This window comes from Coptis chinensis, chromosome 7 (assembly GCF_015680905.1).
Source record: "Coptis chinensis isolate HL-2020 chromosome 7, ASM1568090v1, whole genome shotgun sequence".
In the NCBI taxonomy this organism is placed as follows: domain Eukaryota; kingdom Viridiplantae; phylum Streptophyta; class Magnoliopsida; order Ranunculales; family Ranunculaceae; genus Coptis; species Coptis chinensis.
In genome coordinates, this window is record NC_141462.1 from 65,972,188 (window position 1) to 65,981,461 (window position 9,274).

General features: G+C 38.4%; 1 long non-coding RNA gene across 1 annotated transcript; it reads right to left on the bottom strand.

Annotated features, from left to right (window-relative positions):
• Positions 1-7,856: 7,856 nt before the first annotated feature.
• LOC147488448 (uncharacterized) lies at positions 7,857-9,070 on the bottom strand. Its single transcript, XR_015200738.1, has 4 exons — positions 8,867-9,070; positions 8,679-8,754; positions 8,260-8,385; positions 7,857-8,160 (listed from the first exon to the last, which is right to left on the bottom strand). It is a non-coding gene; the product is annotated as an uncharacterized LOC147488448 (long non-coding RNA).
• Positions 9,071-9,274: the final 204 nt, after the last annotated feature.

Sequence of the window (9,274 nt, forward strand, 5' to 3'; positions counted from 1 at the left end):
GTTTCATGTTAGCTTTATAATCCTTCGTGAGATCGTAAGAATCGCTATGGATTTCTTCAAGCTCATTCAATTGCAACTTGCATTTGACACCCGCCTCATCAATATTGAAGTTAAGGCTTTTTATAGCCCACAGAGCACGGTGCTCTATTTCAACGGGCAAATGACAAGGTTTCCCAAATACAAGTCTAAAGGGAGACATACCTATAGGAGTTTTGAAAGCAGTTCTATACGCCCATAAGGCATCCGATAGACGCTTCGACCAGTCTTTCCTATCAGGATTTACAGTTGTTTCTAAAATCTTTTTGATTTCCCTATTAGAAACTTCTACTTGTCTGCTAGTTTGTGGATGATAAAGAGTTGCTACTTTGTGTGGAACTCCATACTTTTTCACTAAGGATGCAACAACTCTGTTGCAAAAATGTGTTCCACCATCACTAATGATGGCTTTAGGAATGCCAAAACCATTTAAAATATACTCCTTAATAAAAATACCAATCGCCTTATGGTCATTGTTACGGCAAGCCATGGCCTCTATCCATTTAGACATGTAGTCCACGGCAACTAGAATATAAATGAAACCATGGGAAACAGGGAAGGGACCCATGAAATCAATGCCCCAAACGTCAAAAATTTCTACTATCAAGATTGGATTTAATGGCATCATATTACGCCGTGATTAAGCCCAAGTTGTTGGCAAATCGAATACACGCCTTGCAATGCACTTGGGCATCCTTAAAAGGGTAGGCCAATAAAATCCACATTGAAGAACTTTAAGCGCTGTTTTCATTCCATTAAAATGGCCACCACACTCTTTGTCATGGCGAACGATAGAACTTCATTATATTCCCAATCGGGAATGCAACGACGAATAATCGATCCGCACAATACTTAAAAGGTAGGGCTCATCCCAAAGTAGTATAACTTAACTCCGCCAAGAACTTCTTACGTTCATTTCTTGACCAATTATAAGGCATAACATCAGTCGCTAAATAATTTACAATGTCGACATACCATGGTGCTTTGAAAAAATAGCATCTGATGCTCATCGGGAAAAGAGTCCCAGTATGGACTAAGAATCACTACTATCGCCGTTTGTAAGTCTAGATAAGTGGTCGGCAACTACGTTTTCGACCCTCTTTTGTCATTTATTTCTAATGTGAACTCTTGCGGGGAGAAGGATCCATCGGATTAATCTCGCTTAGCATCCTTCTTTGCAAGAAGGTACCTAAAATTTTGCATGGTCCGTGTAAACTAAAGTTTTAGAACCAACCAAATAAGGACGAAAACTTATCTAAAGCATAAATGACAGCTAAGAATTCTTTTTCAGTAGTTGTATAATTCCGTTGAGCATCGTTTAAGGTTTTACTAGCATAATAAATAACGAGTGGACTTATTATCTAGTTTACGTCCCCAAGACAAAGACCACCGCATAATCATTAGCATCACACATAAGTTCGAAAGGTTTAGACCAATCGGGAGGCTGTATAATTGGTGCAGAGGTTAGGGTGGCTTTTAAAGTTTCAAAAGCCTACTTACAGTTAAAATTAAAATAAAAAATTCCATCCTTCAAAAGCAGATTAGTTAAAGGCCAAGCTATTTTCGAGAAATCTTTAATAAAACGCCTATAAAAACCTACATGGCCTAGAAAAGCTCTAATACCACGGACAGTCCGTGGTTTAGGTAGAGTCGCTATCTTATCTAGTTTGGCCTTATCTACTTCGATGCCATCACTAGATATAATGTGACCTAGTACTATGCCCTTTTTCACCATGAAATGACACTTTTCCCAGTTTAAAACGAGGCTCTTTTCTTCACACCGTGTCAAAACCTTAGACAAAGTTAGACAAGCGATCCGTGAAGGAGTCTCCATAGATAGAAAAATCATCCATAAAACTTCCATAAAGCTCTATCATGTCACTAAATATATGAAGCATACATCATTTGGAAGGTACCGGGAGCATTACAAAGGCCAAAAGGCATTTGTTTATAGGCATACGTTCCAAAGGGACATGTGAAGGTAGTCTTTTCTTGGTCATCAATATCAATAATAATCTGAAAATAGCCCGAGTAGCCATCCGAAAACAATAAAAAGCATGACCAGCTAGGGCGCTCGAGCATTTGATCTATAAAAGGTAAAGGAAAGTGATCCTTTAGTGTCATAGCATTTAAACGTCACAGAATCAATACTGATCCTCCATTTCATAGGACCGTGTGTGACAACATAGTCACCCTTTCCGTTACGCATACCATGGTAACTCCCGATTTCTTAGGAACTACATGAATGGGGCTTACCCATTCGCTATCGAGATTGGGTATATGATACCTGCATCGAAAGTAATCGTAAGACTTCTTCCCTAACCACCTCTTTCATGGCGGGGTTCATAACGACGACGTTTCGAGAAGTCTTGGCGTTATCCTCCAAATGGATCGCGATGAGTGCAAACATTAGGGTCAATTCCCTTAATGTCGGCTAGGGACCAACCAATCGCAGACCGAAGTTCCCTAATCACCCTGATTAAACGTGTCTCTTCATCCTTAGTTAACTAAGAAGATATAATTACCGGATGACTATCATCCGGATCACGTTGAATATATTTTAACTCCGGGGGAAGAGGTTTAAGCACTGGGGTGGAAGGAATGTCAATAGTTGTTTCATCAGGGTCCCCATTTTGCATAATGAATACTTGCTTAGGTAGCAAGTCTTCATACTCAGTATATGGAGCAACCGAAGGGTCTACAATTGGTGTGGACTCAAGGATGGTGTTGACTTCCTCTAAGTAGGAGTCATTTACAAAATTTGAAGTTCCAAAAGAAAGGAATTTATACATATGGTTTTCGGGAAACGTGTTGTTAAAATAATCTTGAGCTAAGCTCTCAATCATGCTAACCTCCCCATCTATAGGCGATTAAATTAATGTTTCATCATTTTAAAACATTTACCTCAACGTAAAAGATAGCCAAAAGATAAGGACATCTTACCATCGCGGCAATTTATAAAGCGCGTTGGCGGTTGCCAAGAAGGGGCCCTAAGATGATCGGTGCAGTCGTTAGCGACTTACGTATCGAGGATAACAAAATTAGCGGGGATAGTAGAAATCTTGAACCTTAACAAGCACGTTTTCCACTACACCCTTAGGATACTTAATTGACTGTCCCGCTAACTTGCAACGCGTCATTTTGTAGGTTGCATTTCTTGTAGACCTATTTGTTTATACAAATAAAATGGGAGTAAGTTAACACTTCGCCCCAAGTCTAATAAAGCGGTCGTCGTGTGGGATTCTCCTAAGGTGCATTTTACACGATAGGGCGACCGGGGTCCTTGTACTTAACAATTCCATTATTTTCGGATAAGGTTGGGAACTGCTCAGTTAGAAAGCGTCTTTTAGGTATGTTGGTCTTATGCATAGTAGTGCACAACTCCTTAAGAAACTTAAGCGTGGTTAGGTAGCTTTTAATAGCTTCGAAAGGAAGGTTTATCGTTAGATTTTTGAAAACGTTCCTAATCTCCTCAAAGTTTGTATCCACGGTTAGCATGGCTAATTTCTGGAGCGAACGTGGTTTTAAGCTCTATATTTAGCGTATGGCTCGACTTGATGTGTAACCTTGGCTTTCTGTTTCTTAGTTTGTGGTTTAACTGGTACCTCTACAGTGGTAGACTCTTCAGTTTCTATTTTGGTATCTAGTTCGATATCCGGTGTAGGGAGTACTGATGGGGTAACTATAGGCATAGTTACTTTGTTATCAACCACTCTTCCAGAATGGAGAGTGGTGATGGCATTTAGGTCACCTACGATTGTAGTTTCTATACTAGTATTACCGTTTACCTCAAATGCTGTATTTGCTGTTTTAGGGTTTGGTATCGCTTGTCCTGGAAACACGCCTTTTGGTTGGGCTTTCTCTTGGGCTAACTGTTGTATGCCTTGATTTATAGATTGTAAGATCTGTTGGTTTGATTGAGTCATTGTTTGGAAAAGTTGTTGGGTAACCTGTATAAAGGTGTCGAAACGATCCGGTTGTGTATGTGTAGTTGTCACAGGTGGTGCGATTGGAACTATCTCACGTTGATTATTTATGGGTGGGTTGTGATAGTTACTATTGTTAACCGGAACGATACCTCTATTGGTATTATAACTATTATAATTACCCTGACCTTGTGTTTGACCTTGTCGTGGTTGCGCTTGGTTGTTATAATTATTATAATTCCCCTTACCTTGTCCTTGTCTAGGTGGAGCTTGGTTATAGTTGTTTGCTTGCCTACCATTTTGGTTATTAAACCTTGGAGGTGTAACTTGTTGATTGTTTCGCCAACTAAAGTTGGGATGTTGTCTCCATGGGGCATTAGGAATAGGATAGCTATTAATGGAGCAAACATTATCTTGCTCTAATTGTTGTTGTTCATAGGCGAGAGGACAATAGGAGTCAGGGTGCTCAGGACTCAAACAGAAATTACATGGGTTAGAGTTAACATTCATGACGGGGATAGGCTTTTGTTGAACAGAAATAGCCTATACCTTTTAGTTAGAGATTCGATTAAATTTTTAAGTTCGGATCGGGTTTCATCTCAAACATACCGGACCTTAACCTGTTGAAGAAGAACTAGCAGAGTGGGGGATATCATCACTACCCCCCCCAATTATTATTAAGCTTAGTTTGATCTTCTAAAAATTTGTAAGCCTCAGGGCTCCTTTACTTAAACTACTACCCCATTCATTATGTCAAGGACTTCTTTATGGTGATGTAGAAGTCCTTTGAAAAGGCAACTAACTAAGGTGTCTTTTGCTAAGTTATGGTGTGGACACTCTATAAGCGGATCGGTGAAAACGATTTCAAGCCTCGAAAAATGATTAATGAGGATTACGTCAAAAAAATGAATCTTGGAAAGCATCTCATCCGTCTTTAGGGGTGGGTAAAAATGTTCCATAAACAAATTTGAACAAGTTTAGCCCACGAGTCCATTGAGTTAGGCGCTTGGGCGCTTAACCAAAGACGCCCTTATCGGGCTAAGGTGAAGGGAAATACCCTCGGTTTAATTTGTTCCGCACCAACCGTAGGATGATGGAATGTTGTAAGGACTTGTTCAATCCTACGCGTAATGCGATAAGGTTTTTCATGGTCTAAACCATGAAAAAAGCGGGTAACAAATTAAATATGTTTGGGGATTCAAAATCCCCACTTGGAGGTCTGCTAGAACGATGCAAGATTTAGGGCTATCGCTCAAGGCTTTGTAAAAGTCGGAGATATGAGTCTCTCTTTCTTCAACCATTATGTCAAGTGTGGTGGGTGGGATAGTAGCTAGAGGTGTAGTGATTGGTATACTCGATAGATTTGTTTGTTGACGTTGACGGTTAATTACGTTCGGTGTTTTTCTCCGACCAGACCTTAATCTCATGCAAGTCTAAGTTTAAACACGACAACACTCCAAACAATCTTGATATATTAGTATAAACCTCTAACTGGAGATGTGAGGTATGGAAGAAAGGAATACCTGATTGCGTCCTTGCTTCGCTTATGAATAGCGTCTTGTTTACGCGTGTTCAGTGTATATAACAAGTTAGAACACCGAAAAACTTAAAAACTCGAAGTTTGAAAAAAACCTGTGGAAATCCAGCAAAATTCAGCTTAGAGTAGCGCGGTCAGCTCACTTTGAAGCGCGAGGATTAGCTCCGTGTAACTTCAAGTTCACGTGTTTGGCCTTTAGTTTGCTTCGGTTTGAAGCGCAGGCGCTCCGTGTAATTTTTCGCGAAACTTTTCAATCTTTGAAGCGGACAACCACATATGAATCAAACAAGGGTGGGTGGGTTTAATGGGTCTTAAAATGACTAATTATACTATGAAACCAATGCTAAAGGTAACTAAGATGGCAAATTTTTGATAAACATAAAAATGATAGTTTACCTACGAAATGAGCGATAAAACTCAAAACGTAAGTAAACTAGAACTTATTACTTAGTCTAATTTATCAAGTTTTCTACTCTCAATTCTATCGAAATAGAGTGGAGTAACAAATTCGTTCCACTCCTAGTTCTTTAGCATGGAATGATTTAAGTAGTTAACTAATCGGTCTTAAGTATAGTGAGAGATTTACGAGGGAATTCTATACTACGGGGGTGGATTCAATTGACAAGTTACTTAATAAATGTAATGCTTCTTTAATACTGAAATGTGAATCTAGATAAAGAATTAGAGGGAAGTGAATCCACCTCAAATCCAACTTAATCACCTAGCATAGATCGTTGTAATCCAATTCTTACGTTCTTACGGTAAGAATTGCTCGTTCTAATCCCTAATTAGTATGGCATTTCTGCCAATTATAACTAGCATGTGAGGTCGTCCACCCATTCTCATAGCGAAACACGACCTTCTAGAATGGAATAGACTCTACAACGACTCTACACTATACAACTAAGTTTTCATTAAGGCTTCATCAACCCCTCTAATGGAGGTTTAGCCTTGATTCATCAAACCATTATTTCTCATTGAATTATAACTAAATATCATACCAAAATTCTAACTTGGCTAATTTAACTAATAATACTTCAATCTAATTTAACAACTCAGAATGATACTCAACAAGAATTAAAATTAGATCTATAAATTGAAATGACAAAAATCGAAATTGACAAACTAGCTATTTTATTTATCAAACTAATGAAGAACAATGATTCTAAAGATTAATCTAAAACAAGAATTGAAATGAACTAAACTTAATTTTATTTAATGAAAACTAGATCTAGAATTATCTATATTTTTAGGTCTAACTAGCTACCATTAACAAAGAGCTAAGCTTTTGTTTTTATATGTTCAGATCCAAAAATCGTGCATGGGCTTGGAGCCATGTTTTGGGCAAGAGAATTAGGCCCAAAACCCAATACTTTCAGTCCAAAAAGGCCTTTTCAGATGTAGTTGACTTCGACAGACTTTTCATCCACTTTTGCTCCTCTGATTGGGCCAAGTCTTGGACCATTGGAAAGATCTTCCCGAGACGGTCGTTTTGACATAAGGTAGACCCAATTCCGAGGTCTGAGTCCAAAGATACGGCCTTCGGAAGTTCTCACGACTTTGTGTCTTTGTTTACGCCCGCGTTGACTTTGACTTTTCAGCTTTGACCGGGCTTTAGAAAGGCTTTGTCTTCTTGAATCTTGGCCTTTAATCACAGAACTCCTTAGCAACCAACCATTGCTCCTTTATCTCATCAAAGTGGCACATTTCTGCACATAATTGACTTTGAAGCCTGAAACGCATAAAAACACGTAATCATTATTAACTCTTAATTATTACTCACATAATTGGTCTAAAAGTATGACTGTTACAGGGTTAAAACTACAGTTTTGGGCTCTTATCAGCAGCAACATGTCATTCTTGGGCCACTTCGAACTGTGTATTGGTCGCAACACTTGCTTCATCACCTATCCCTTGGTGCATCTCCTTTACCCTTAGATTAACAAGTTCTGAGTCCTATTTTGCTTGATGTTCTTCCTTTTGTGCTCTCTCGAGGTTCAGCTTCAGCTATTCTTTGACTTTTTTTATGATGTCTAACTCATCCAGTGCCTTGGCCTTGGCATCAAGGGTTGCCTTTGCCTGTTTTTTTATACTTTAAAAACTCCTCTTCAGACTTCTCAAGTTCAAGTTCCATGAACTTGCGCGTCTGCACTCATCCAGATAGTTGAATTCAGAAATCTAATAAATAACAAGTCATCGCTGAGGAAAAAATAGATACTTAATTAAGCCGTGGTCACTAAGGGACATTAAATCAGTCTAAGTTCCTCATTTATTTTGTTTCATTCTTTCACCCCCATCGCTTTTTCAATGGATTTCTTTCTCTTTTGAAACCCAAAGTAAACTATGAGAACCCGGAGAAGCCAACCACAACAATGAGGATAGAAAAGAAAAGCTACCTATTGTTATTGTTGTTACGACTTATGATTACTTCACACCATGTTTTACAAGGACACGATTAAGTTGCATGGTATAAGTACTGGTATAAGTACATTCCCAATAAATAATCCGAACAGAAACTGGTATCTGCAATTCAGCCTCCTTTGGGCAGTGGGTGGTAGTTTCTCTGAAGGACCACATGGAAGCTTCTGCGCTGACTTTTCAGTTCCATGAGAATGCGAATTTGGCTCAGCTTTTCTGGAGACAGTTTGTCCCAATAAATACCTACAACATTGCCAATTGTTCAAGAAACCATCCAATTTTTGTTGCAAAATATTTATAGAGATAGGCGACGAAATTTCAAGAGTTCCACAAGGGTTTAACCTTGGGGTTTCGGAATTGATATGTTGCTGAAAATGACTTGAGAAGGTGTGCAAATGATATCAACTGGAACATCATGGATTAGCAACTTCTCAACTGGAATATCGTCAGCCAACTGTTTATCATGCACTGCATGGTTGCTCTGTTAATTATCTCAACAAGCATGCCAAAAACAAAACAAAAGCTTTCAAGCAATTGGTGGAGACAAGTATTTGCACCACAGTGGATTCACACCAAGCATGCAGCTTAGAATACCATGGTTTTCTTGAAAAAGCGAATGTGATGCGTCTTTCATATTATTGATTAACTAAGTATTTGCTAAAATGAAATAGTTATACAATTGATTGCCTTATTTTATTTTATTTGCTAAAATGAAATAGCTATACATGGAAGGATTACAACTTACAAGCCATAATCCTTACCAGAAGTGACAACTAGAGTTGTGTCATCAATAGCTCCCATGTAATGCAGCATCCCGTATTCAAGTTCGGCAAAACCCTGCCAATATATTAAATATATAGCCCAATGAAACATTTACTCAAACAATATACCACATACTATAATTCACTTCAATATTTTTTTTTAAAAAAAGGAAAAAAAGAGTACTAACCAATCACTCCATATTTAACAGAGCATTCTTCCTTCCTAAGAGAATATTCGTCAACAAGACTTTCATCGAGATTCTCAACAAAGCAATAATCCAACGTGGGTGCAACACAAGCACAAACACCAAACAACAACCAAGCCGAATCCAAACTACTACGGTTTATTGGGGTTTCAACTTCAATGACTTTATTGGGGTTTATTGTTCATTTCAAATTCATTTCCAATTTGGCACGTAATAACTCGGAGGAAATGAAGTTGACTTACTTTAGTCAATGTGTCAAAAGTAATATATAATGGGCTTGAAGCCCAAGTTAAAGTTAAGGACGTAAACAATATTGGGGACCTTAGCCAAATAGAACAATTATAGATATACATGAAGTTAGAATAATACACAAACTAAACTTCTAATCAC